General features: G+C 49.0%; 1 pseudogene; it reads left to right on the top strand.

The window, feature by feature from the left end:
• The first annotated feature begins 4,309 nt into the window (after positions 1–4,309).
• LOC136009892 (procollagen galactosyltransferase 2-like) lies at positions 4,310–21,278 on the top strand (annotated as a pseudogene).
• Positions 21,279–22,952: the final 1,674 nt, after the last annotated feature.

The following is a 22,952-nucleotide window of genomic DNA, read 5'->3' as shown; positions in this document are numbered from 1 at the left end:
GGGTATATGGACTTGGTACCACTGGATAACGGGACCTAGTTCTTTTATTTACTTCTCTGAGGTCCTAAACCAACCTCTAAGTCCCATCTGGTTTCTTAACAGGGAGAATAGGAGTGTTATGAGGGGACATACAAGGTTCCAGGGTACCTTCCCTTAATAATTCTTCTATTACCGGCCTTAAGCCTTCTCTGCCTTCCCGAGATATGGGGTATTGTTTCGCTCTTATCGGTTGTGACTCATTTTCCACAGTCACTTTGATGGGAGGAGTATCCAACCCTCCTCTATTCCTTTGTCCTGCCCATACTTCAGGCTGTATTTCTTTTCCATCTTCTTCTTGCAATTCAAAGATTTTTACTACCATTTTTCCCTTCCCTGGCATCACTCCCATTCCCAATTTTGCTTGTAAGTCTCGTCCTCATAAGTTACACCCAGCATCTGGTACTAGTAATAAGCCATCAATTCCGTACTGGTCCTCTCCTTGAACTAAGACTTTTTCCATTATAGGAACTGAAAACCCTTCCCCTTTTGCCCCCACTAGCCGAGTTGTTTCCTTTCCCTTTTGACATCCTTGTGGTAATTTAGTTATACAAGTTCTTTCTGTCCCAGTGTCAACTAGAAAAACAAAATCTTCCTCCCGAGGGCCTAATTTTAAATTTATCAAGGGCTCTTCTTTTATTTCTTCCCCTGGGAGGTAGAGCCCCTGACACCCCTAATCCTCTTGCTCATTCGGCTGGGTGTCTCTGAGCACCAGCATATCCCTAGCCCGTTGTGGGCATTCCCTTTTGAAACGTCCTTTTCTTCCACAATAATAACAATTCCCTGGATTTTGTGCGTTTCCTCTAGGACTTTCTCTTTTATGAAGCAGGGTTTTTGGTCCCAGATGAGGTTTTGGGGAGATTCTTGGCCGATTTCTGACAGCATCCTGCATGGCCACCATAATCTTAGCTTTTGTTCTAGCTTTTTCCTCATCCCTTCTAACGTACGCCTTCTGAGCTTCCCTCAAGAGTTCATTCAAACTCCTAGCATGCCAGTCTTCCAGCTTCTCTAGTTTCTTTCTTATAGCTGGCCATGAGTGAGTCACAAAATTAACCTTTAATAACTCCCGTCCTGCCTCGCTTGCAGGATCTATTCCTGAATATTGTTGAATGCTGCGTCTCAGCCTCTCCAACCACTCGGTCGGGGTTTCTTCTTTACCTTGCTGATTATTAAAAGCCTTACTTACATTCTTTCCCCTTGGGGCTGCCTCTCTGATTCCCCTAACTATCAGTGACCTATAATCACCCATACTCCCCCTTCCTGCTTCAGTGTTTTGATTCCACTGGGGTTGGGTAGCTGGGAGTTTTTGATCTGCCGCTACCCCTCCCTGCTTTTCACGTTCCCGTGTTCTCGTTCCTGCAGCTCTAACCGTCTGCCTCTCCTCAGGAGAGAAGAGAATTCCCATGACTGACTGCGTCTCTTCCCAGGTGTAAATGTTTGGTCCCAGAAACCGATCAAACTGTTCTGATAGTCCCACTGGATCTTCTAATAACTTCCTCATTTCTTCTTAAATCCCCTTACTTCTACACTCGTAAGGGGAGCATTCACAAATCCAACCGCTCCCTGAATCCCAGGCATGGGGACTTCCCGTAAGGGATAAAGTTTAGTCCCTCTGCTTTCCTCCCCCTCCTCTTTCTCTAGCAAGGCAGTTACATGTCCGCCCCCTTTTTGCTGCTGACGGGTCCTCGGAGGGGCTGTCGGTGTTGCTAGCATCCTCCGGTCATTATTTCTGTCCCCTGATTCGTGCCTATTCTGATCCCCTAATGGGTCTGGCAAGTCCATATCCACAGGATTATAGGGAGGAGGTAAGTTAACCAGTGGGTCCCATTTCTTTCTTTCTTTCTTTCTTCCTCCTTGTCCTCTCCTTGTTTTGTTTCCTTATCTCTTGTGGCCAGGTTTCACCTCTGCAGCATGCTGCAAAATCACTCTCTTCCTGACTGGAAGGTTCCTTAGCATCAACAAAAAGGGCTAATGCCTGGCAAATCCAGCCCTCCTAAGACCCGTACCGGGGCCAATAAAGTGAATCGGGCCTGATAGGACCTTTGGTCCATTCAAACACACAATATTGTACCATTTTAGTTTTATCCTTCCCTTTAGTGCAGGGAACATAAACCCAATTTGCCAACATCCTTGCTAATGGACTGTCGGGGGGGATGTCCGAAGGTGTTTTCCTGCTCCCTTTTGCTCCTGGACTGGGCTTACCCGCCCCTTGTCCCATTATTTCCCAGGGCGGTCACTCGCTTCGTCTCTTCACCGGCCCACTCCCTTTCGGGCTACGGGAACCGCTGTCAGAAAGACTCCGCACTCGCTTCGTAGGCCAGTCCTGCGTCTCACACACACTCCTTCCACTTCCCCTATCCCAGCCACCCGAGTGATACTGACAGTCCGTCTTCTTCTCACCCGAGTCTTGTGCACAAGTATTATTGGCTGCCGTGGTGTTTCCCTGGGAGCTCCTTCCCCTTCTTTGGTCCACGAGTCCCCTGCCGGGGTCGCCGCCGTCAACCCTCGCTGGTGCCTGAGGGAACCGGAGAGACCGCTGAACTCAGCGGGGTGCACCTTCTGTTCGGGACCCCCGAGCCCCGCGAAAGAGAGGCTTCGAGTATCCCGGACGAGGCCCCAGTTGTGAGAAACATGCTCACTTCTAAAAAAATTTATTCGGGACAAAGTCAGTGGATCAAAGAATACAGCACTGGGTGCATGACCATAGCCAGAGGCGCACCGTGGTACCCGTACACAAGCTTTTTATCCATTCCATATTGCATCAGCCGAATACATATTCATAGTTACCCCGAGAACAGGGAGGAATTATTACAATTGCTTCTCCGAAAGGATTTCCATAAGTCCGCCCAGGTCTCCTCCTTTTGGCGCATGCTCTCTGCCTCCTGGTGCTCACCTCGGGGGTCTTTGGGGATGAAGTAAGGCGTCTTCCTCTAAGGTGAACTTTTCACCCTGGGTCTTGAGCCAGTTCTGGCCAGTCCTGTGGGTGTTAGTTCTTTCAGTTTCTCTCACTGGTGTTACATTACAGGATGGTCATGTTTGATAAGCTTTTATCTTGTGCAGGCCACATATGCTTGGCGAAAGCAAAATTTCATTAACCCCTTATTACCTCTCACAGAATCGTCTGATCCATGGACACAACTGGTGAAATCTTTTTAGCGCCTCAAGACAAGAGGAGGAGCCAAGACAAGGAGATGTTCCGGATGATCCAGGCAGACAACTTCAGTGTTTTGGTGGTATTTAAATAGCGAGAGCAGCCAGTGCTAAAAGTTCACATCCTAACAAAGTACGTAGAATTCTGCTCGCTGGAGCAGGCTCCGCAGTCAGTCCGGGAGCAGCCTTCCCAAATGTCACTGTGCCAGCTTTACTTACCCCTGTCTGTGGGAGCTCCATGAGTGGTTTTCTGAATTACTCAAGTGAAGCAGTGGAGAAAAATGGCTTGTGGGTCCTCTGAGTGATGCGCACTTGGTGTTACCTGTGCTGTTTGTAAAGGAGGCAAAGTTAAGGTGAGCGAGAAGGGCTGTCCTTCAGACAAACAGAGAGGAAGTGCAGACGTATAGCTAGTTGGATTTGGCAGTTGCTTCTGCGGAAGAGATGGGCTGACAAAACTGCCTTTCCACCATTTCCAGACCAGCACGGCAGACACCAGATGTCTGTTGCTTTCCTTTTAGGGATGTTTCTGGTGTGAATGCTGCGAAGGGTTAACCGATGTACAGGTGGGTTAGGGTTAAGCCGCTTGCTTAACAATGGTACTGCTTGTTCGTGCTTATGGTGCTTGCAGTGTACAAGGGGGTAGGTCAAGCCGCTTGCCTGACAATGTTATTGCTCGTTCATGCTTATCGTACTCGCCCTGTATTAGAACAAGATGGATATGGTTATTGCTAAGAGGTAGGGACCGTGACTTGATTCCCGTCCTTTGGACGCCCAGGCCGGCTGAAATCGGCTCTGCGGTTTGGACAATAACCAAGCGTCCAGGGAGCATGCGTAACGACTAAGGGTGAAAAGTTCAGGCTGGAGGAAGACTGGTTTAGTTCATCTTGAGGCCCTCGCCCACGACCACCAGGAGGCACTGTGCAAGCGCAAAGGGATAGGACATGAATGTGTATAGGCGTGTTGTGCAACCTCACGCATGTGTATACCTCTAGAGAATAAATGTAGAGGGAAAGGACGCTGAGGTGTGCATGCCTTTGGAGGAGCTATCCCCCATGCGCCTCAGCGCTGAATAAAGCATACCTACTTTACAGCTTTAACGAGTTGTGGAGTCTATGCACGTATCATGAAGTTCTTGACAGTACTGAAAAAGATGGCATTGTCTTGGCAGACTAAGAAAGGCATTTTAAAATTCAGCTATGAGAGCATGAGGGGCATCAAATCAGAGAGACAAATGGCAGAGGCAGCAAGAGCTGAAACTGGAGCCTTGGGAGGCAGAGGTGAGATGGGGTCCTGACTTTCATGGCCAGGACCATATGGAAATATTGGCTCCAGAGGAGAACTGAAGTTCAAGCCTGGCTAGCAAAGCAGGCTCCCTCCAATCTACTTGCCCCACTTGTTCCCTCTGACAGCTCTCCCAGAAATGCAGCATCCAGTGAGTGTGGTTACTGCATTGCATTAGCTCCATCTGTGTAAGAAATAGATTCGGGATTGAAATCCATCATTTTTCCCTTCCATCCTGGAGCACTTTAGCTTTTTCCAGGACTGACCCATGACATCAAAGGCTTTGCTTCGACACGCTGGCCCACTGATCTGCTCAGATTGTCGTCCTGGGCTGAGTTTTCTCACCCAGGATAAAAGGATGGCATCCAAGTTCAGAAACGGGAAAACGCCTCAGGTCAAACCATGGAGTTTCCACAGTGGATCTACTGCTCAAAGCAACTGTATTGTGATGCTCCAAAGAGACCATCCCACCTCTGCTGGGAGGATGTGGCCTGTGGTGGGACTACTGACTCAGATCAGAATCTCAGTGTGGCTGGGCTCTGTAGGGCCCCTTGCACTCCTATGCAAGATAGCATTTAGCCAGCCAGATGTCCTGAGCTTCCTTTCAGCCTGAGGCTCTGAAGAGCTGGAGCCAGCCAGCAGGAAGGTCTGCTCACAGGGCCTTGAGGGAAATAGACGTTGCCTAATGTGGCTGTGGGTTTAGGGCGTAGCTGTGAATGCTGGTCACTGCCTGACAAAGGCTGATCATTATACAACTGTCTATACCTTTTCTGTCCCTGGTAGCAGTCGTTTACTTGATTACAAAAACAGAGCCCAAGAACAAGTCCACCTCCCCATTTTAAGGTAGTCTTACCATTCTAAAGCAGCTTTTATCCCAGAAGGAACAGAAATACTGGCGTGAAGCTGTACAGATCAACTGTGTTTAAGCCAGCAGAGGATAAGAAGAGAGCTCAGTGAGGCAGATAAGATTAGTTGATGAGATCAGTGCCAAATGCATGAATGTCAGCAGGTAGTATTTTTTATTATGCCATCTACCTAAACTGCAGCTGAATGTGTCTTGGCAAGTAGTGTAGCCTGCAATTTACTGCAGAACTTCAAGTGGTAGAAACACTGGGGGCATTAATGCAGACAGTTCTGCTCTGCTAAATATACCAAGGATTAGGGGGACTAATGCCTGGTATGTTGATGCATTCATGTGGTGTCTGCTTTTCATTAATTTCCTAGAGGGACGGGGGTGGTTGTGCTTATTTCATTAAAGCTAAAATTAAAATTAAAAAAAAAAAGAAAAAGAAAGGCTTTGAAAGAAAAAGAAAAAACAAACAAAAAACAAAGTGGCTTTCAGACTGTGGTTAAATAATAAAAGATGTTACCAGAGCTCAATGAAAAACAACAAAATACTTTCCCTTGGCTTCTCTGGATGTAGGTTTAGCGTGTGCTGCCTGATGTGACATCAGGCCCAGTGTGGCTGCAGTTATAGCTGATCGTGAGCAAACCCTCTGTCAGTGCAGAGGGAACAGCGTTTTGCTGAGCACAGGTTGCTGGGACATTGCCAGTGAACGAGCCGAGCAGTGGGTGGGTCTCTCTCTTGCAAAAAGGCATCTGCTCCGAGGAGAGACTTTGCATGTTCTCTCTGTTTTCTCACCTTCAGATTCAGCTCCTTGAAGAAGCAGCTGCACAAGCTTTTGAGTGGAAGGATGTCATATTATGACCTCTTTTTGAAAGCATCTTTTCTCCTTGCTGGTGTCTCTGTCTGGGATTTTCCTGTCATGTTCAGGGCACAGTACAAACTGGTCCTGGAAAGGAAAGGATTGATGTTTGGTGGCAGCTTGGCACTTCCAAGATGGCCATCATATCTATTCCTCAAAGTCTTTTGCCAGTACAGGTGAAAACGTACTGTCTTATTTTGTAGCCAAAGGAAACAGAAGCAGGAAGATGCTTGACTGCAAAACTTAGCCTGAATCCCTTGTTAGGCTAGGAAGAGACCCTGCAGCTATCCTCATGCCTTGGGCCTTGCAACTCCATCCCGTGTGGTCCCAGGGGAGCTGAGTGCCTGGGCCCACGTTTGACCTACTGTGCACTGTTGGAGCTGGACATCAGACTTGGCTCCTCCACCCTGGAAGAGTCATTCCATACTTACTTCAATCTGACAGAGACTCCTTGCAAAGCGCAGACAAAAGCTTCCATCACCCCTGGGCCCGACGGGTTTGTTTGAACTTTTCCCTCTCTAAGGCTGCCTGCTCTGCTAGACCCGCACCCCTCTGTGCCCACGGGCAGGGCAGGGCAGGGCCTCCTCTTCTGCAGGAGGACTGCTTCCCTTTCATCTGAACCACTTCACCCCTCGCAGGTGTGTAACAAATGCAGCCTTCCTTTGCTCAGGGGGGAGTCCTGCCTGCCCACTCATGAGTAAAACTGCCTCCCACCCTTCACTCTGAACTTTGAAACCTGTGTTTTAACCCTACCTTTGAGCCCCATTTATAGAATCATAGGCTGATTTGTGTGGTAAGGGACCTTAAAGGTCCATCTAGTTGCAAGCCCCTTGGCACGGGCAACGACACCTTCCACTGCATCAGGTTGCTCAAAGCCCCGTCCAACCTGGCCTTAAACACTTCCAGGGATGCAGCAGCCACAGCTCCTCTGGGCAACCTGTGGCAGTATCTCACCACCCTCATAGTGAAGAACTTGTTCCTAATGTGTAAATCTCTTTTCTTTCATGTTAACGCTATTCCCCCTTGTCCTGTCACATTTCCCCCCCCCCCCATCCCCCGTTTGGAGGCCGTTGCTGAGCCCTGGGTCTCCCTGAGCTCTCCCTGAGCAGGGAGAGAGGCCCCATGTCCTAGGATTGCTGCTGCATCTCCTTCCTCATAGCTGCAGGTGGAAGCCCATTGCATCACTTGAGGCTGGCTTACTCAGAGGCTGAAAACCTCCTGCTGCTTTTGGCTCTGGGTTTATGAAGGGATTGTCAGGTGAGGTGCCAGGTCTGAGCAGTGCAGGTGGGGTTTTGGGGATGGGCGTTCCTGTGGTACTCCCCAGGTACCTGCAGGAGTCCTGCTGTATGTGCCTGTGTATCAGACACTGCTTTTGCTAAAGGGCGGTTATGCCTCTGCTGTATGATTGTTTCTGTAGCATGAAGGCAAAGGCTGAAAAAGACCCTGTATCTGTTCCAAGAGGAGAGTTTCCAGTATCTCCTAGAGGAAAACTGATTGCAGGGTAAAAACACCTGCTGTTAGGAGCAGGTAAAAATTGATTTCATAGGAGAGGTCACTTGCTGCTGGCCGAATAAGCTGGAAAATGGCACTGTGATGTTTTTCGAATGGTTGCTTACAAAGCAGATCTCCTTGGGACTGAGGTCCTGGCATAAGCTGGACTGTGGCGATGTAGCAACAAAGCAGTGGAATCTGCTGGTAAAGGTCTGAGTCTAATTTCCTTTTTTGTATGATCCCCAGGAATACAGATGTTCATCTGCAACCGTGAACACTATGGTTTCCTTCCCATGCCCCTGAAATCACAGCAGACACCGCAAGAAGAAACTGAGAACTTTGTGCACATGCTAGTCGAGGCTATGAGTAAGTTGCTGTGCCCTGCCATGATGGGCACCCCACACGCCAGCCCTCAGTCCCAGTACCCCCAGTCGATGTTTGTGGAGCTCTCTTGCCAGCAGCCCAGCTTTCTTCCCCTTGGGAGCCTGCATCCTGATCTGATTGTTCTCCTGCGGTTTCGATATGCGGTTTTCCATTTTCTCCCCGGGGGTGTAATCGCCTCACAGTCAGGTCAACCCCATTCACAAAATCCTTCAACTTCCCCAGATCAAAAGCAAAGATGCAGCTTTAATGTGGAGCAGATGCTGCAGAACCCATTTTTTTTGTCATGGTGTCTGTCTGGCACATGGCTGCTGGCTTCTGCTTTGCACCGTGGATGCTTTCTGCTGTACCCACCCCTGGCCTGACTTCGCATCCCGGCTCCTTGGGGCCTTCGGCCCAGTGATGAATACACGTGGCGATACCTTGTAGCGATGCAACCTCTACGTGAAGGTGATGCTTGGGATCTCTCCTCTCTTTCAGTTGATCGTCCTCCCATTGAACCCTCTCAGTATGTCTCGGTTCCTCCAAAGCACCAGGACAAGATGGGATTTGATGAAGTAAGGATCTTACTTTACTGTTAACCGTCTTCCCATTCATCACCTAGAGGCCCTGGGTTCTCCCTGCTGCTGAGCTTCTTGCCATTTCCCTCAAAGTATATTATCTTTTCACGTAGTTACCTCTTTCCTGATCACTCCTCTTTTGGTCTTAGATCTTTTGCAAGGAGAAAATAGCCATTTTTTATTTGGGGAGAAATGCTGAGCTCGGGGGAGCAGAACAGAAAGGGCTCAGGACGTGCTCTTTCCCTGTGGTGTTTGCTCGAGAGACACAAGGCCAGCCAGCTCTGTGGGCTGCTATGAGCTATGGCTATGAGAGCCATGTTTAGAAGTGTAGACTTGTGTGCAAGGGCCGTGCCCAGCAAATCTTTGGGCTTCCTGTCTTGAAGGTATGGACGTTTGAATCCAGCCAGGAGGAGATGGAGAAGTTGGGCTGAAGTGCAGGTTGTTTCCCCAGTTCTTGTGTGTTTCCTCTCCATCCGACTCTGCAGAGCAGCTTGGCAGTCCTTCCGCTGTGTGCCAAGATGCGGTCTTTTGGGAAAACTCTCCTGCTTTCCAGTGACAGAAGGGAGTGATTTCTCTCACCTGAGAGAAGCACTGGAGCTCTGGAGCAGCTGTGGGACGCAGGCTGTTGGCTGGATTCTAGCCCAAGCTGGGTAGGGTCAGGAGTGATGAAAAGCATGCATGCTGTCTCTTTACTGGGGCAGCTCCTCCCCCTGCCCTTCTTGGTTGCCACATTTTTCTGCCATGGCCTTAAGCAGCACTGAACTACACAGACGGTTGCTGACACTGGTGGTGCCCCAAGAAGCCGCAGAAATTCCTCTCCCAGCTCTGGCTCATGTTGTGAAGAGGCCAGGCATTGAGAACAGAAAACTGGATAGGGCTCTGCTGTGCTTTAATTAACCAGTGCCCGTGTTATTCACAGAGCCAGCAGCCCCTGGTATGCTTCTCCCAGGGTGGCAGTGGCACGGTGACCCAGGGAGTTGTGGTGATCAGGGGAGCCTTTGTTTTCCTGGTGTATCCTGCTCCCTCTGTTCATAGGAATCGTAAAGTCTGAACCTGATTTGGCTGTGTGTTTGAGTGTCTGTGTTGGGGACACAGCTGGTGTAGTTTTTTCCATGTTGCCCTTTGTGGCTGCACTTTATTTATCCGATTTATTATTTTTGCATTTGTACCGAGCTGGAATTTGATCTGCTCCTTACCGGGCTGCACTTGCTTGCCGGGGACTGAAAAAGACCGCTGACCCTCTGCAGTGTACCTGCAAATGAGGGCTTAAGTCCTCTGTCCTGCACCAGAGAGTCTGTCTCCTCAAGGCCTAGGTGCAGCCCTGCCCAGACATCTCTATCCCCAGTGTTGGCTCTTTGCTAGGCTTTCTGCTCTGGCAGGGGTAGCAGTGGATTTTCGGTGCCTGAAGTAATGACAAAAATCCTTTCTTCACTGTGTCCGTGTACTTGAATGGTGGCCCCACTGCTAATACTAAATAGAGGCAGTGGCAGCATTGTGGAGAAATGTGTGGGTCAGTGTTCCTCTAGGACTGAGGCTGGAGATGATGCAGAGGGTTAACCAATATAGAATCATAGAATCATAGAATAGTTAGGGTTGGAAAGGACCTCAAGATCATCTAGTTCCAACCCCCCTGCCATGGGCAGGGACACCTCACACTAAACCATCCCACCCAAGGCTTCATCCAACATGGCCTGGAACACTGCCAGGGATGGAGCACTCACAACCTCCCTGGGCAACCCATTCCAGTGCCTCACCACCCTAACAGGAAAGAATTTCCTCCTTATATCCAAGCTAAACTTCCCCTGTTTAGGTTTTAACCCATTACCCCTTGTCCTGTCACTACAGGCCCTGATGAAGAGTCCCTCCCCAGCATCCCTATAGCCCCCCTTCAGGTACTGGAAGGCTGCTATGAGGTCTCCACGCAGCCTTCTCTTCTCCAGCCTGAACAGGCCCAACTTCCTCAGCCTATCTTCATACAGGAGGTGCTCCAGTCCCCTGATCAACCTCGTGGCCGTCCTCTGGACTTGTTCCAACAGTTCCATGTCCTTTTTATGCTGAGGACACCAGAACTGCACACAATACTCCAGGTGAGGTCTCACAAGAGCAGAGTAGAGGGGCAGGATCACCTCTTTCGACCTGCAGGTCACGCTCCTTTTGATGTGGCCCAGGATACTGTTGGCTTTCTGGGCTGTGAGCGCACACTGAAGCCGGCTCATGTTCATTTTCTCATCGACCAGCACCCCCAAGTCCTTCTCTGCAGGGCCGCTCTGAATCTCTTCTTTGCCCAACCTGTAGCTGTGCCTGGGATTGCTCCGACCCAGGTGTAGGACCTTGCACTTGTCATGGTTGAACTTCGTAAGGTTGGCATCAGCCCACCTCACAAGCTTGTCTAGGTCCCTCTGGATGGCATCCCTTCCCTCCAGCATATCAACCAGACCGCACAGCTTGGTGTCATCGGCAAACTTGCTGAGGGTGCACTCAATCCCACTGTCCATGTCAGCGATGAAGATGTTAAACAAGACCGGTCCCAACACTGATCCCTGAGGGACACCACTCGTTACCGGTCTCCAGCCGGACATGGAGCCATTGACCACAACTCTTTGTGTGCGGCCATCCAGCCAGTTCTTTATCCACCGAGTGGTCCATCCATCAAATTGATATCTCTCCAATTTAGAGAGAAGGATGTCGTGTGGGACAGTGTCAAACGCTTTGCACAAGTCCAGGTAGATGACATCAACTGCTTTACCCTTGTCCATCAGTTCTGTAGCTCCATCATAGAAGGCCACCAAATTGGTCAGGCAGGATTTCCCCTTAGTGAGGCCATGCTGGCTGTCACCAAGCGCCTTGTTGTTTTTCATGTGCCTTAGCATGCCTTCCAGGAGAATGTGCTCCATGATTTTGCCAGGCACAGAGGTGAGACTGACTGGTCTGTAATTCCCCGGGTCTTCCATTTTCGCCTTCTTGAAAATGGGGGTTTGTCCTGGGTTGAGCAGCAGCAGTCATTTTTCTCCTTCTTAGGAGCTAGTACAGTGCTGTGTTTTGATCTTTTGGCCTGGGAACAGTGCTGATAACGCCGATGTTTTCAGTTGCTGCTCGAATGTTTGGTCTGGCCAAGGACTTTCTGAGCCTCATGCTCTGCCAGGGAGGAGGGGAGGCCAGGAGGAAGCAGAGACAGGACACCTGACCCAAACTAGCCAAAGAGGTATTCCATACCACAGCACGTCATGCCCAGGATGTAACTTGGAGTGACCCGGAAGGGTTGGGTCGGCAGGGTTGGACGAGGTTTCGGTCGGTGCTTGGCTGGGGGGAGTGGGGTGAGTTATTGGTCGGCTGGTGTTGAGGTGTTGTATTCTTTCCTCTTGTTATTTCCTTTAGCACTATTATTATTGGTGGTAGCAGCAGTGATTTGTGTTATACCTTAGTTACTGGGCTGTTCTTATCTCAACCCGTGGGAGTTGCATTCTTTTTGATTCTCCTCTCCGTCCCTCCAGAAGCAGGGGGAGGGCAAGAAGTGGGGGAGTGAGTAAACGAGGTTTGTGGTTGGGTTTAAACCTCGACAGGGTTATATTTCCCTTTTTCCAGTCGTCGGGAACTTCACCTGACTGCCATGATTTTTCAAATATGATGGCCAGTGGCTTAGCAACTTCATTTGCCAGCTCCTTCAGGACCCGCGGATGGATTCCATCAGGTCCCATGGACTTGTGCATGTTCAGGTTTTTAAGATGGTCTCGAACCAGATCCTCTCCTACAGTTGCCCCAAGGTCTTCATTCTCACAGTCTCTGCGTCTGCCTTCTAAGACTTGGGTGGTGCAGTCAGAGCCTTTGCCAGTGAAGACCGAGACAAAGAAGTCATTCAGAACCTCAGCCTTCTCCAAATCCAGGGCAGCCAGTTCTCCCAAGAGCTTCCTCAGGGGGCCTATGTTGTCCCTAATCTGTTTTTTGTTTGCTACGTACCTGTAGAATCCCTTCCTGTTATTCTTAACATCCCTGGCCAAGTTTAATTCTAACTGGGCCTTAGCCTTCCTAACCTGGTCCCTAGCTTCCTGGACAACATCCCTGTACTCTACCCAGGCCGCCTGTCCTTGCTTCCACCTTTGATAAGCCTCTTTTTTCCTTCGAATTTTCCTCAGCAGCTCCTTATCCATCCAAGGAGGTCTCCTGGCCCTCCTGCCGCACTTCCTTCTAGTTGGGATGCAGCACTCCTGAGCTTGTAGCAGTTGATCCTTGAATATCAACCAAGAGTCCTGGCCCCCCCTGCCCTCCAGGGCTATATCCCATGGAACCTTACTAAGCAGGTTCCTGAAGAGACCAAAGTCTGCTCTTTTGAAGTCCAGGGCAGTGAGCTTGCTACATGCTCTTCTCACTGTCCTGGGGATCTCAAATTCGACCATCTCGTGATCGCTGCATCCAAGGCTGCCCCGGAGCACCACATTCTCAACAAGCCCTTCCCTGTTGGTGAGCACAAGGTCAAGCATGGCACCTCTCCTTGTCAGCTCCTCTATTACTTGCAGAAGGAAGTTGTCTTCCACACAATCGAGGAACCTCCTGGATTGCTCGTGTGTCCTGGGTTGAGCAGCAGCAGTCATTTTTCTCCTTCTTAGGAGCTAGTACAGTGCTGTGTTTTGATCTTTTGGCCTGGGAACAGTGCTGATAGATAGATAGATAGATAGATAAATAGATAGATAGATAGATAGATAGATAAATGAATGAATGAATGAATGAATGAATGAATGAATGAATGAATGAATGAATGAAAACCAAGGGGGAAAGGAGGGGAGCTCCCGCAATTCCTGCGTTTGAGCATGGGATGGGTGCTGGGGCAGAACAAACAGCCATGCTGACAGATGGGACTGAAGGGTTGATGAATAAATGTGGATGGGAGTGAAGGAGGAAGCATGGAGAGTGTATAGGAATCGGAAACAGGTAGAAAAGAAAAAGCTGGGCGGTGCTATAGCCACGGCTGCGCTGGTTGCTTTGAAACTGGTGGAGGAGGAACGTCGGACAGAAGTGGGGGGGTGGCCTCCTCTTCTGTGGAACCGGATGGGTGTGAGTGCTATGAGGAGTTTGGACGCTGGGAGTGGGATTGCCCTGGGGGGGAGTGCCCTGGGGTGGCTCAGGTGAGTGAACTGGAACTGGACTGACGGGGACCAGGGGAATCTTCCCTAGCAGATCCACTGGTTACAATGGAGCTGGGGGACAAAAGAAAAAAAAGGAAGTGGAATTTTTAGTTAATACGGGCGCAACGTATTCAGTTTTAAACAAAGCTTTAATGCCTTTGGGGACGATTATATTATGATAAAAGGGGCAACTGGCCAAGGTGAAAAGGCTTATTTTTGTAAACTATTAAAATATCAATTGGGAAGACAATGTGGCATCCATAAGTTTTTGTACATGCCTAACTCCCCAAAAGCTCTTTTGGGGAGAGATTTGTTAGAACACTTGGGAGCGAGCATTACTTTCAAAGGAGGCGAGATCACTTTAAAAGTAAACGACCAACAATATATAGAGATGTTAAAGCTTAGTTTTGATCACTAATCATGTCGAGGGAGAAGTCAGATTGAAGATATACTGGATCAGGTATTCCCAGGGGTATGGGCTACAAACATACCTGGAAGGGCCAAAAATGCACCCCCGCTACAGATAAACTCAAGGAGAGAAAACAGCCAGTCAGGATTAAACAATACCCCCTGAAAAGGGAAGATAGGGAAGGAATTTTTCCAAATGACTGAAAATCTCCTACAGCTAGAACTGCTAAAAGAGTGCCAATCTGATTTTAACACCCCTATTTTACCTGTTCGTAAACCTGACGGGTAATACCGGGTGGTACAGGACTTATGGGCTGTTAACAAAATAACTGAGGATCCTTACCCTGTAGTAGCAAATTCATACACTTTGCTAACATGCTTAACATCAGAGCTAACTTGGTTTACTGTTCTAGATTTGAAGGATGCTTTCTTTTGCCTCCCTCTCCATGAAGCCAGCCAGAAAATCTTTGCATTTGAATGGAAAAGCCCTAAGAGTGGGTGCAAAATCCAGCTCCCGTGGACGGTGTTGCCTCAGGGATTTAAGAACAGTCCCACCCTGTTTGGAGAACAACTTTCAAAAGGCTTAGAGTCCTGGGAAGCCCCACCGGAAGAAGGGAAGTTACTGCAGTACATAGAGGACATTCTAATAGCTACCCAGACAGAAGAGGCCTGTGTGGCCTGGACAGTATGACAGGATGGTGTAGATTGCGGACCTATCATCATGGACTAATTGTTAAGCCTCTATATGCACTACAACAAGAATCTTCAGTGGACAAAAGAAGCGACTTGAGCCTTCCGCCAATAAAAAAACGCCTTGAGGTCGGCACCAGCCTTAGGACTCCCAGACGTGAGTAAACCGTTCTTTCTTTTCTCCCATGAGAAACAAAGAATTGCCTTAGAATACTAGCACAGGACTTGGGCCTGTACCAGCGAGCAGTTGCTTATTTTTCTAAGCAATTGGACTCTGCAGCTGAAGGATGGCCTGGATGCCTCAGGGCCGTTGCAGCAGTTGTACTAAACATCCAAGATTCACCTTGGGCCAGAAAATGACTGTGCTGGTGTCCCATACAGCGTCTGCAGTGCTGAAAGTGAAAGGCGGGCACTGGCTTTCCCCACAAAGGTTTCTGAAATATCAAGCCATCATGGTGGAGCAAGCCTCAGCAGAAACGAAGGAGAACCAGCACACCACGATTGCCTGGAGACTATTGAGGCCGCATATTCCAGTCGTCCAGATCTGAAAGATACCCCTTTAGACGACGTAGAAACCTGGTTTACTGATGGGAACGGCTGTGTCATCAGTGGAAGACGACATGCTGAAGTAATAGAATCCAGACCATTACCCATAAACACCTCTGCACAGAAGGTGGAACTGATTGCTCTGACTAGAGCTCCGGAACTGGCAAAAGGAAAAAACATAAATGTCTATACAGACTCAAGATATGCATTCGGAGTTGTGCACGCACATGGTGCCATTTGGAAGGAGAGGACTGTTGAATTCACAAGGAAAAAACATTAAACATGCACAAGGAATACTGAGACTGTTGGAAGTGGTCCAGCTACCTGAGAAGGTGGCAATTACGCACATCAAGGCACACCAGAAGGTGAGCTCAGAATTAGAGGAAGGAAATGAGCTGGCGGACAGAGAGGCAAAAGAAGCTGCAAAAGGTGAGATAACAATTGAAGGAGCTTTAATTCCTAATGGGAAAATTTCTCTGAAAGGTAAGCCAAGCTATAATAAGGAAGATCAGAAATTAATTATAGATCAAGATGAAGGGTGGGCTAGCACACCGCAGGGGAAGATAATCGTTCCCTCATCTTCGTTATGGTCCTTAGTAAAGAATGCACATCAAAACCACACTGGGGAGTGGATACAAATATTTGATAAGCAAAAATATGGCTAGAACTCTGTATGCTACTATTCAACAGGTAACTCACCAGTGTAATCTCTGCCTCCAAACAAACCCCCAAAATAATCCTAAACCCAAAATGGGTCAAACTGGGAGGGGCAACGAACCAGGACAACAGTGGCAGATCAGCTTTACAGAACTGCCAAGAAAAGGGAGATATAGATATTTGTTGGCACTAACGGATACCTTTTCAGATTGGCCAGAAGCCTTTCCAGCTAGAACTGTGAAAGCCTGAGAAGAAACGCAATTGATACTAAGAACATATGCCTTGATACAGAACAAGGCATTTATCATTTTGAAATCCATCCAGACATTACTCAAAGGACTGTACCAGTATATATTGTACTTGTATATATTGTATATGTGTGTGCTTAAGAACTGCTTGTGCTTTTGTGAGAATAGATAATGATAATGAAATCATGACTGTTAAGAATCATTCTAATTTTTGTTTTTGTAATTTTCCTAAGATCACTGGGTGAGACTTTACATATTCAGGACCAGTTATATCCCACCAACTGATAAAATCCAGGCCTGATAAGAGGGGTCCAGGAAAACAGAAAGAAAACTTTAATGACCATCCATCATAACACGGAAGAAATAAGCAGAGTCCTACTAAGGGTAGGACCAGATACAAGCCACCACTGGTGAAATGTACTTTGGGGATGATCACCAACTGCAACTGGCCTACTGAATACGTTGTATCACCCCGTTATTGTTCTTCTAATGTTAGTTAGTATTAGTTTCGTATTGTCTATTGAATTATTTGTTTGGAACTGGCGAATGTTACAACACATAATGATTTTGACCTCTCTATCGAATACACATAATAAGGCGCTGCGAGATACCTTCCGCAGGAATTGGTCGAACGAGGAACTTGTCTGAAGAATAAAAGAATTTCCTCACTTTATAGAAAAGGGGGGACTGATGCAGAGGGTTAACCAATATACAAGGGGGTTAGAGGAATTCACTTGCTTAAACAAAAGTGTTGTCTGTTGTAAACACCTATCATGCCTACTAAGCAGAACAAAGGCACAAACTACTGATAAGGGGGGAAGCAGAGGCCTGGTTCTACTGGTAAGCAACTATTGCCAAGGAAAAGCCAACGCCTGAATCTATTGATAAGGGGGAGAGGCAGAGGGTTTAGGGCTGGGATACCGACCAAACCCTAAGGCCATGCGTGAAGATTAAAAGGTGAAAAGTTTAAGAAGGGGAAGAGTCATTTACTTCATCTTGAGACCCCTGCCCATGACCAGAAGGGGGCACTGCGCAGGTGCAAAGGACCTTCTAGCTCATTATAATACAAAGCGGGGATAGATACTAAATATGTATAGGCGTATCAGTAATCTAATGCATATGTATATCTTAATAGAATAAATGTAAAGGAAAAACTACCCTGGGTGTGCATACTTTGGAGGAGCTATCCCCATGCACCTCGGCGCTGAATAAAGCATACCTACTTTACAACTTGAACGAGTTGTGGAGTCAATCCGCGTATCAGAGATGACCATGATACTCTGTGTTTAATATAAATCAAAGCATCCTGTATCTTTGTAAGTTACAGACTTTGCTGTGACTGGTCTCCCCTCACCTTTATTGACCCTGAAAGAGCAAGTTTCCCCTGTGAGCATCCATAAAAAGTGGTTTTAAGATTGAGAACTAGCCTCTAAGCTTTCCACTCCAAACCAACTCAGGTTTTTTGGCAAATTCTGAGTAACCTGAATGAAAACACCCCCAATATTTTCAAAAGGTGTGCTTTTCCAGTGGGGCTGCTGGAGAAGAGTGGGTCAGGACTCCCTTTTCTTCCTCAGTCCCAAACTGGGAGGCTGATGGCTTTCTCTTCTGTGCAGATTTTCCTGATCAATCTGAAGCGTCGGAAAGACAGGCGGGATCGGATGCTGCGGACCCTCTATGAGCAGGAGATTGCGGTCAAGATAGTGGAGGCTGTGGATGGAAAGTGAGTTTAGGGCGGGGTTGGTGTTTGCAAGGGGCGCGTTATGCAAAACTACTTAACACCATCTCCTTGGATGCCCTGGCCTCCTTTCTGGTGGGGAAGGGTGGGCTGAGGGCAGAGGTGAATATCGCTTTTATCTACCTAACAGTCTGACTCTGCTGACTGGCTTTTCTGAGTTGGCATGTCATGAAGATGCTTAATAGTAGGCACCTCTGTTACCTGAGCTAAGAGATCTTGCTTGGCTGATAAAAGCTTCCATCTGTCCCTGGTCACCTGGAGAGCAACGCTTGAGAGGATCTGGGCTGTGCTGGTCATAGATGCTGCACTTACAGAGCCCCACATCACCGGGAGGGATTATTTCAAGTGCGGTGTGGCGGAGGCAGAGAGAAAGACTTGGTACTGAAAGAAGACTGGGCAGTGGCAGCGGTTACTCAGGTGCAGACAGCCCTCTGCCTTGGGAGGTGTTAGCTGCAGCACTTCTCAGCAGGGCAGGGCACTGCTCCAAAGAGGCTAGAGCCAGCAGGAGTGACTTCAGTGCTGAGAAGTCGGGCAGTGCAGCAATCAGATGATAATGTGGGAACCCACGTACAGGATGTCTTTGCACGTGTGTTCTTCAGGTTGTCAGGGCCAGACTCTGGATATGCTAGATTGTCCTCCTTCACAGACTTCACAAACACTTTCTCCTAAGAAGGAGTGTTTTCTGAACAGCAGCTTTGGCCTCAAAGGCTGCCGCATGTTCCTCTGAGGAGGTGGTTGCTGTGCTCATACGAGATGGCAGCTCTTGGCTTCTAGATGGTGCGTGCGACTTCCGATGGGGATGTGCCACTGTGATTGCTTCTGCACCTTTTGTTTTCAGGTGGTGAACAGAGAACTGGAGAAGACGCTTGTTACTGGGGACGATGTGCACTTTGAACACCAGTTTAAGAAGAGGAAGCTCATGAAGCTGATGGCTGCCGTTCAACAAGCGCAGCTAGACTGGGAGCTTATGTAAGTAGCTGTCCCTCAGCCGCCTGGGAACTGCTGGGCGCACAGGGGAGGTCAGCAGCGCCTGCTGTGTCATGGTGGAGATGCAGGTTAATGCTGGAGTGCAGGGGAAGGTGGCAGAGACTTGTCGGTGGCTCTTGCCGTCAGGACAGATCTGCCTTCTGAGGCAGGCTGTAAATGACGGTGTTGGTTCAGTGCTGAGGTTTGGACCATGTCATCTTTGCTCCCTTGTGAAGTCTTTCACAGTTTTGCCACCCAGTGGGTTAAGGCTTGGATGTGTGGCAGGGGTGCAGGATAGAAATCTGTGGGCCTGGTCAGGGATTACTTCTTGGATCTTGGTTGACGTGAATAGTCTTGTGGTCTTAGTTGCTTGAGATTCGCTTTGGTTCCAGTTTCCTTGTTTTTTTCACCCTTTAAGCTACATTGGCCGGAAAAGGATGCGGGTGCAAGAGCCTGAGAAAGCAGTTGCCAATGTCATGAATTTGGTGGAAGCTGATTACTCGTATTGGACCCTGGGGTACGCAATCTCTTCCCAAGGGGCTCAGAAACTCACTGGAGCTGAGCCTTTCAGCAAGATGCTGCCTGTAGATGAATTTCTGCCAGTTATGTACAACAAGCACCCTGTGTAAGTAGTAAGTCTTTGTTGCTTATGTTGACGTGAGCTAGATCTTGCTAATGTCCTTAAGCCAGACCATGTCGGTGTGTCTCCCTTCTGTAGCCTGGTTGGTGGGGAACGGGGCTGCTCGGGCTTTTTGGCTCTCTAGAGAAGAGCTCCTGACACAGGTCAAAGGAGGTGACAGACCTGCTGCAGAGGGGTTATTGTCCACAGGCCCTGAACTGAGTAAGGACCGGTCCTGAGACACTTGGCTGTCTCTGGTAACGAAGGTGTTGGGTGTACATGTTGTGTGTGGTTGTAAGACGGGAGGCTCTGGCTGTAGAGAGTCAGAACTCTCTACTAGAACGCCACCCAGCAACTACCGGCACTCCCTGGGATCCGTTTGCTTGGTGGCTTGGCTTGTGTCTCTCAGTTATAAGCAGTGGCACTGGTGAACGCTCACTCTGTTACTGGGGTGATTTTTCTCTCCTCTTTAGAGCAAAGTACATGGAGTACTATGAGTCCAGAGACTTGAAAGCCTTTTCAGCAGAACTCCGTCTTGTTTAGCCTACGCGCTCCACCGGGCAGCCAGGCTACCTCAGTGACACGGAGACCTCTACAATCTGGGACAATGAGACTGTGTCAACGGACTGGGACAGAACACACTCGTGGAAAGCCCGTCAGCAGGGCAAGATCCACAGCGATGCCCGGAGCAAGGATGCTCTGCCTTCCCAGTCACCTCTCAACGCGCCACCCTCCAGGGATGAGCAATGACTGCCCGCTTCCCCTGGGACTCTGTTGACAGCTGAACCTGCCTCACACTTTAGCTTTTCACCCTTGAAAGTTGTAGAGCAGCTCTTCACGTGGCCTCCTTCCCACTGCTTTGAATGGCAAAGCACAGAGGTTGGACCTGCCGAGTAACCGAGGTGCTTAGGACTGGGTGGGAGATGAAGGAGGAGAAAGAACAAGTGTTCCGGAGTGGCAGAAAAAAGGCAGAGATGTGAACAAAAGCCCTCACAAGCTTTTGTGAAAATCCCCAGCCTTGAATGACGTCTTTCTATAGTTCTTCATGCGCAACACTGTATTTATAAAGATTAATATATAGAGGTGTACAAGTGTTAATACCTTTCTGGGTAGCTGTAACTGGGCTGCTGTGTAACTAGAACTTCTTGTAGGTTTGCAGGCTTTTATAGCCCTGTTCACTGAGAGAAACTGCGGGCAAGCACTTGGGTTATTTGGTTTTGGTTTTGCAACTGATCCCTGTCAGAATCAAGATGGTTTCCAGAAACGCTGAGTGCTCTGGAGCAGCGCTCCTCTGTAGCCTCTGCTCCCTCATCGCATCTCAAAGAAAACTGTTGCTAGCTTCCCCTCCGCAGACTTCAAAACCTGCTGGATCCCATGGAAACAGGCCTCCCAGCCCAGAACTGATGCCTTGGCGTGTCTGAAATCTTGGAAGCTGGATGGGAAAGTAGAAGGTTTACCTCTGCACTGCCTGAAGGGAGCACAGGTGGAGCTAGTCTGTGTCATGTCCTGCTTCCTTCCCCATCTCCATTTCTTTCTTCAGGAAAACAAAGCCTGGAAAACAACCTACTTGCAGGCCTGTTTAATTAGGCCATAAAGCCAAGCGCAGGACTTGTAGGAACTCAAAATCTAAGCAGTTTGTTTACGAGCTGCTTGCACTTTCCTTATAAAAACAAAACAACCTGCAGAAGTGTTTGCGTTGTCAACCGTACTGTTCTCAACAGCTGTGATAGAATTGTGCACTGCAGCTCTATTAGGCACAGACCTCAAGCTGCAGGCTGCTGTTGCAGCGGCTGGGTTGGTTGGGTTGGCTGGTTTTTGGTGGTGCTGGTGGTGGTGTTTGGGTTTTTTATGTTTTTAATAATTAGTGATGGGTGTTGTGCTTTCTGCTAAAGAAGACGTGTTATTACCTGTCAGCCGGTCTGATGATACATAGAACCTGGTGCAAGAGGAGCAGCTGTGTGTATTCTTCATTGGGTGGGAGTAGCCCTGGCAGGGAAGGCCAGCTCAAGAGTTTTGCATCTGTGTCACTCTGCCATGGAATCACTGGCTGTATAAATGCGCCTGCTCCACAGCTACCACCTGGAAGCCACGTTCCTTCTGCTGCCCAGGCTGGAGCAGGTGCCCATGCGCCATGGTGAGTATGAATCATAGAATAGTTAGGGTTGGAAAGGACCTTAAGGTCATCCAGTTCCAGCCCCCCTGCCATGGGCAGGGACACTTCACACTAAACCTTGTTACCCAAGGCTCTGTCCAACGTGGCCTTGAACACCGCCGGGGATGGAGCATTCACAGCTTCCTTGGGCAGCCCATTCCAGTGCCTCACCGCCCTTACAGTAAAGAACTTCTTCCTTATATCCAATCTAAACTGCCCCAGTTTAAGTTTTAACCCGTTACCCCTTGTCCTATCGCTACAGTCCCTAGTGAAGAGTCCCTCTCCAGCATCCTTGAGGGGAGCAGGTCTGCTGCGGGCCACCACACGCAGCCTGGGTCATTCCTTTCTGACAAGCCCTCTTGCTTCCTCCTCCGATGTGGTTTTGCGAGTGGCAAGTCTGACCTGCTTGAAGCACGATGGCCATCCCAGAGATGTTGGTGAGAAGCTTGGTGTAGCCTTCAGAAGCAGGACTTCTGTGAACTGGTAAGCATCCAGCATGCTGTCAGGTGTCAACGTGGATATGAGCGTGATGTTACTAAGTTGGTCATCGCATCACGCTTCCCTTGGGACTGGGGCCTGGGGCCTGACAGTTTCCATTTTGCAGTGTAGCTGTTTCCCCAAGCCTTTAGTAATGCTGTTTGAAGGCTGGCAGCTGCTGGAGCCGCGGTGAGAAGGGTGCACGAGAGGAGCAGGGCCTCAGCTTGGCACAGCACATGGTAACGCGCATGTGCATCTGAGTCTGTCAGAAGAGGAGGGATGAGCCAGCATGGGTGGGTGAGCTCCTCTGGCCTGGAGTAATTTCTCCGATGCAGTCCTGTGGCTACCTCTCCATGTTAAGGCTCCTTGCTGTGTTCGTATGCATTGCTCATATACTTATCTCTTCCACCCTCATGTGCTTTTTCTTCTGTAATAGACTCAGCTCTGTGTCTGGCAGAGAGGCCTCTCCCTTATCCCAGCCATGGGAGCTGATTTGCCTGCGACAGCCTGAGCTCTGGTTTTAGCAGCCCTTCCTCTTGTGACCTTTCGTGAAGCCGTTGAAGCAGTTTCTCCATGAACATCTTGGCTGAAAACCCCCTGGTGCTTCTCACAGTACTCCCTGCTTTGTGCTGGGGGCTGGAGAGGGAAGGGACTTGACACCGTAGGGGGGTGAGTGTGCCATCGCCACTCCCAGAGCTGCTCACCCTGCCCGGGTGCCTGCGGGCTGGGGAT

Source organism: Lathamus discolor, chromosome 3 (assembly GCF_037157495.1).
Source record: "Lathamus discolor isolate bLatDis1 chromosome 3, bLatDis1.hap1, whole genome shotgun sequence".
In the NCBI taxonomy this organism is placed as follows: Eukaryota; Metazoa; Chordata; class Aves; order Psittaciformes; family Psittacidae; genus Lathamus; species Lathamus discolor.
The sequence above is the reverse complement of the archived record's forward strand: the minus strand, read 5'-3'. Positions and strand labels throughout refer to the sequence as shown.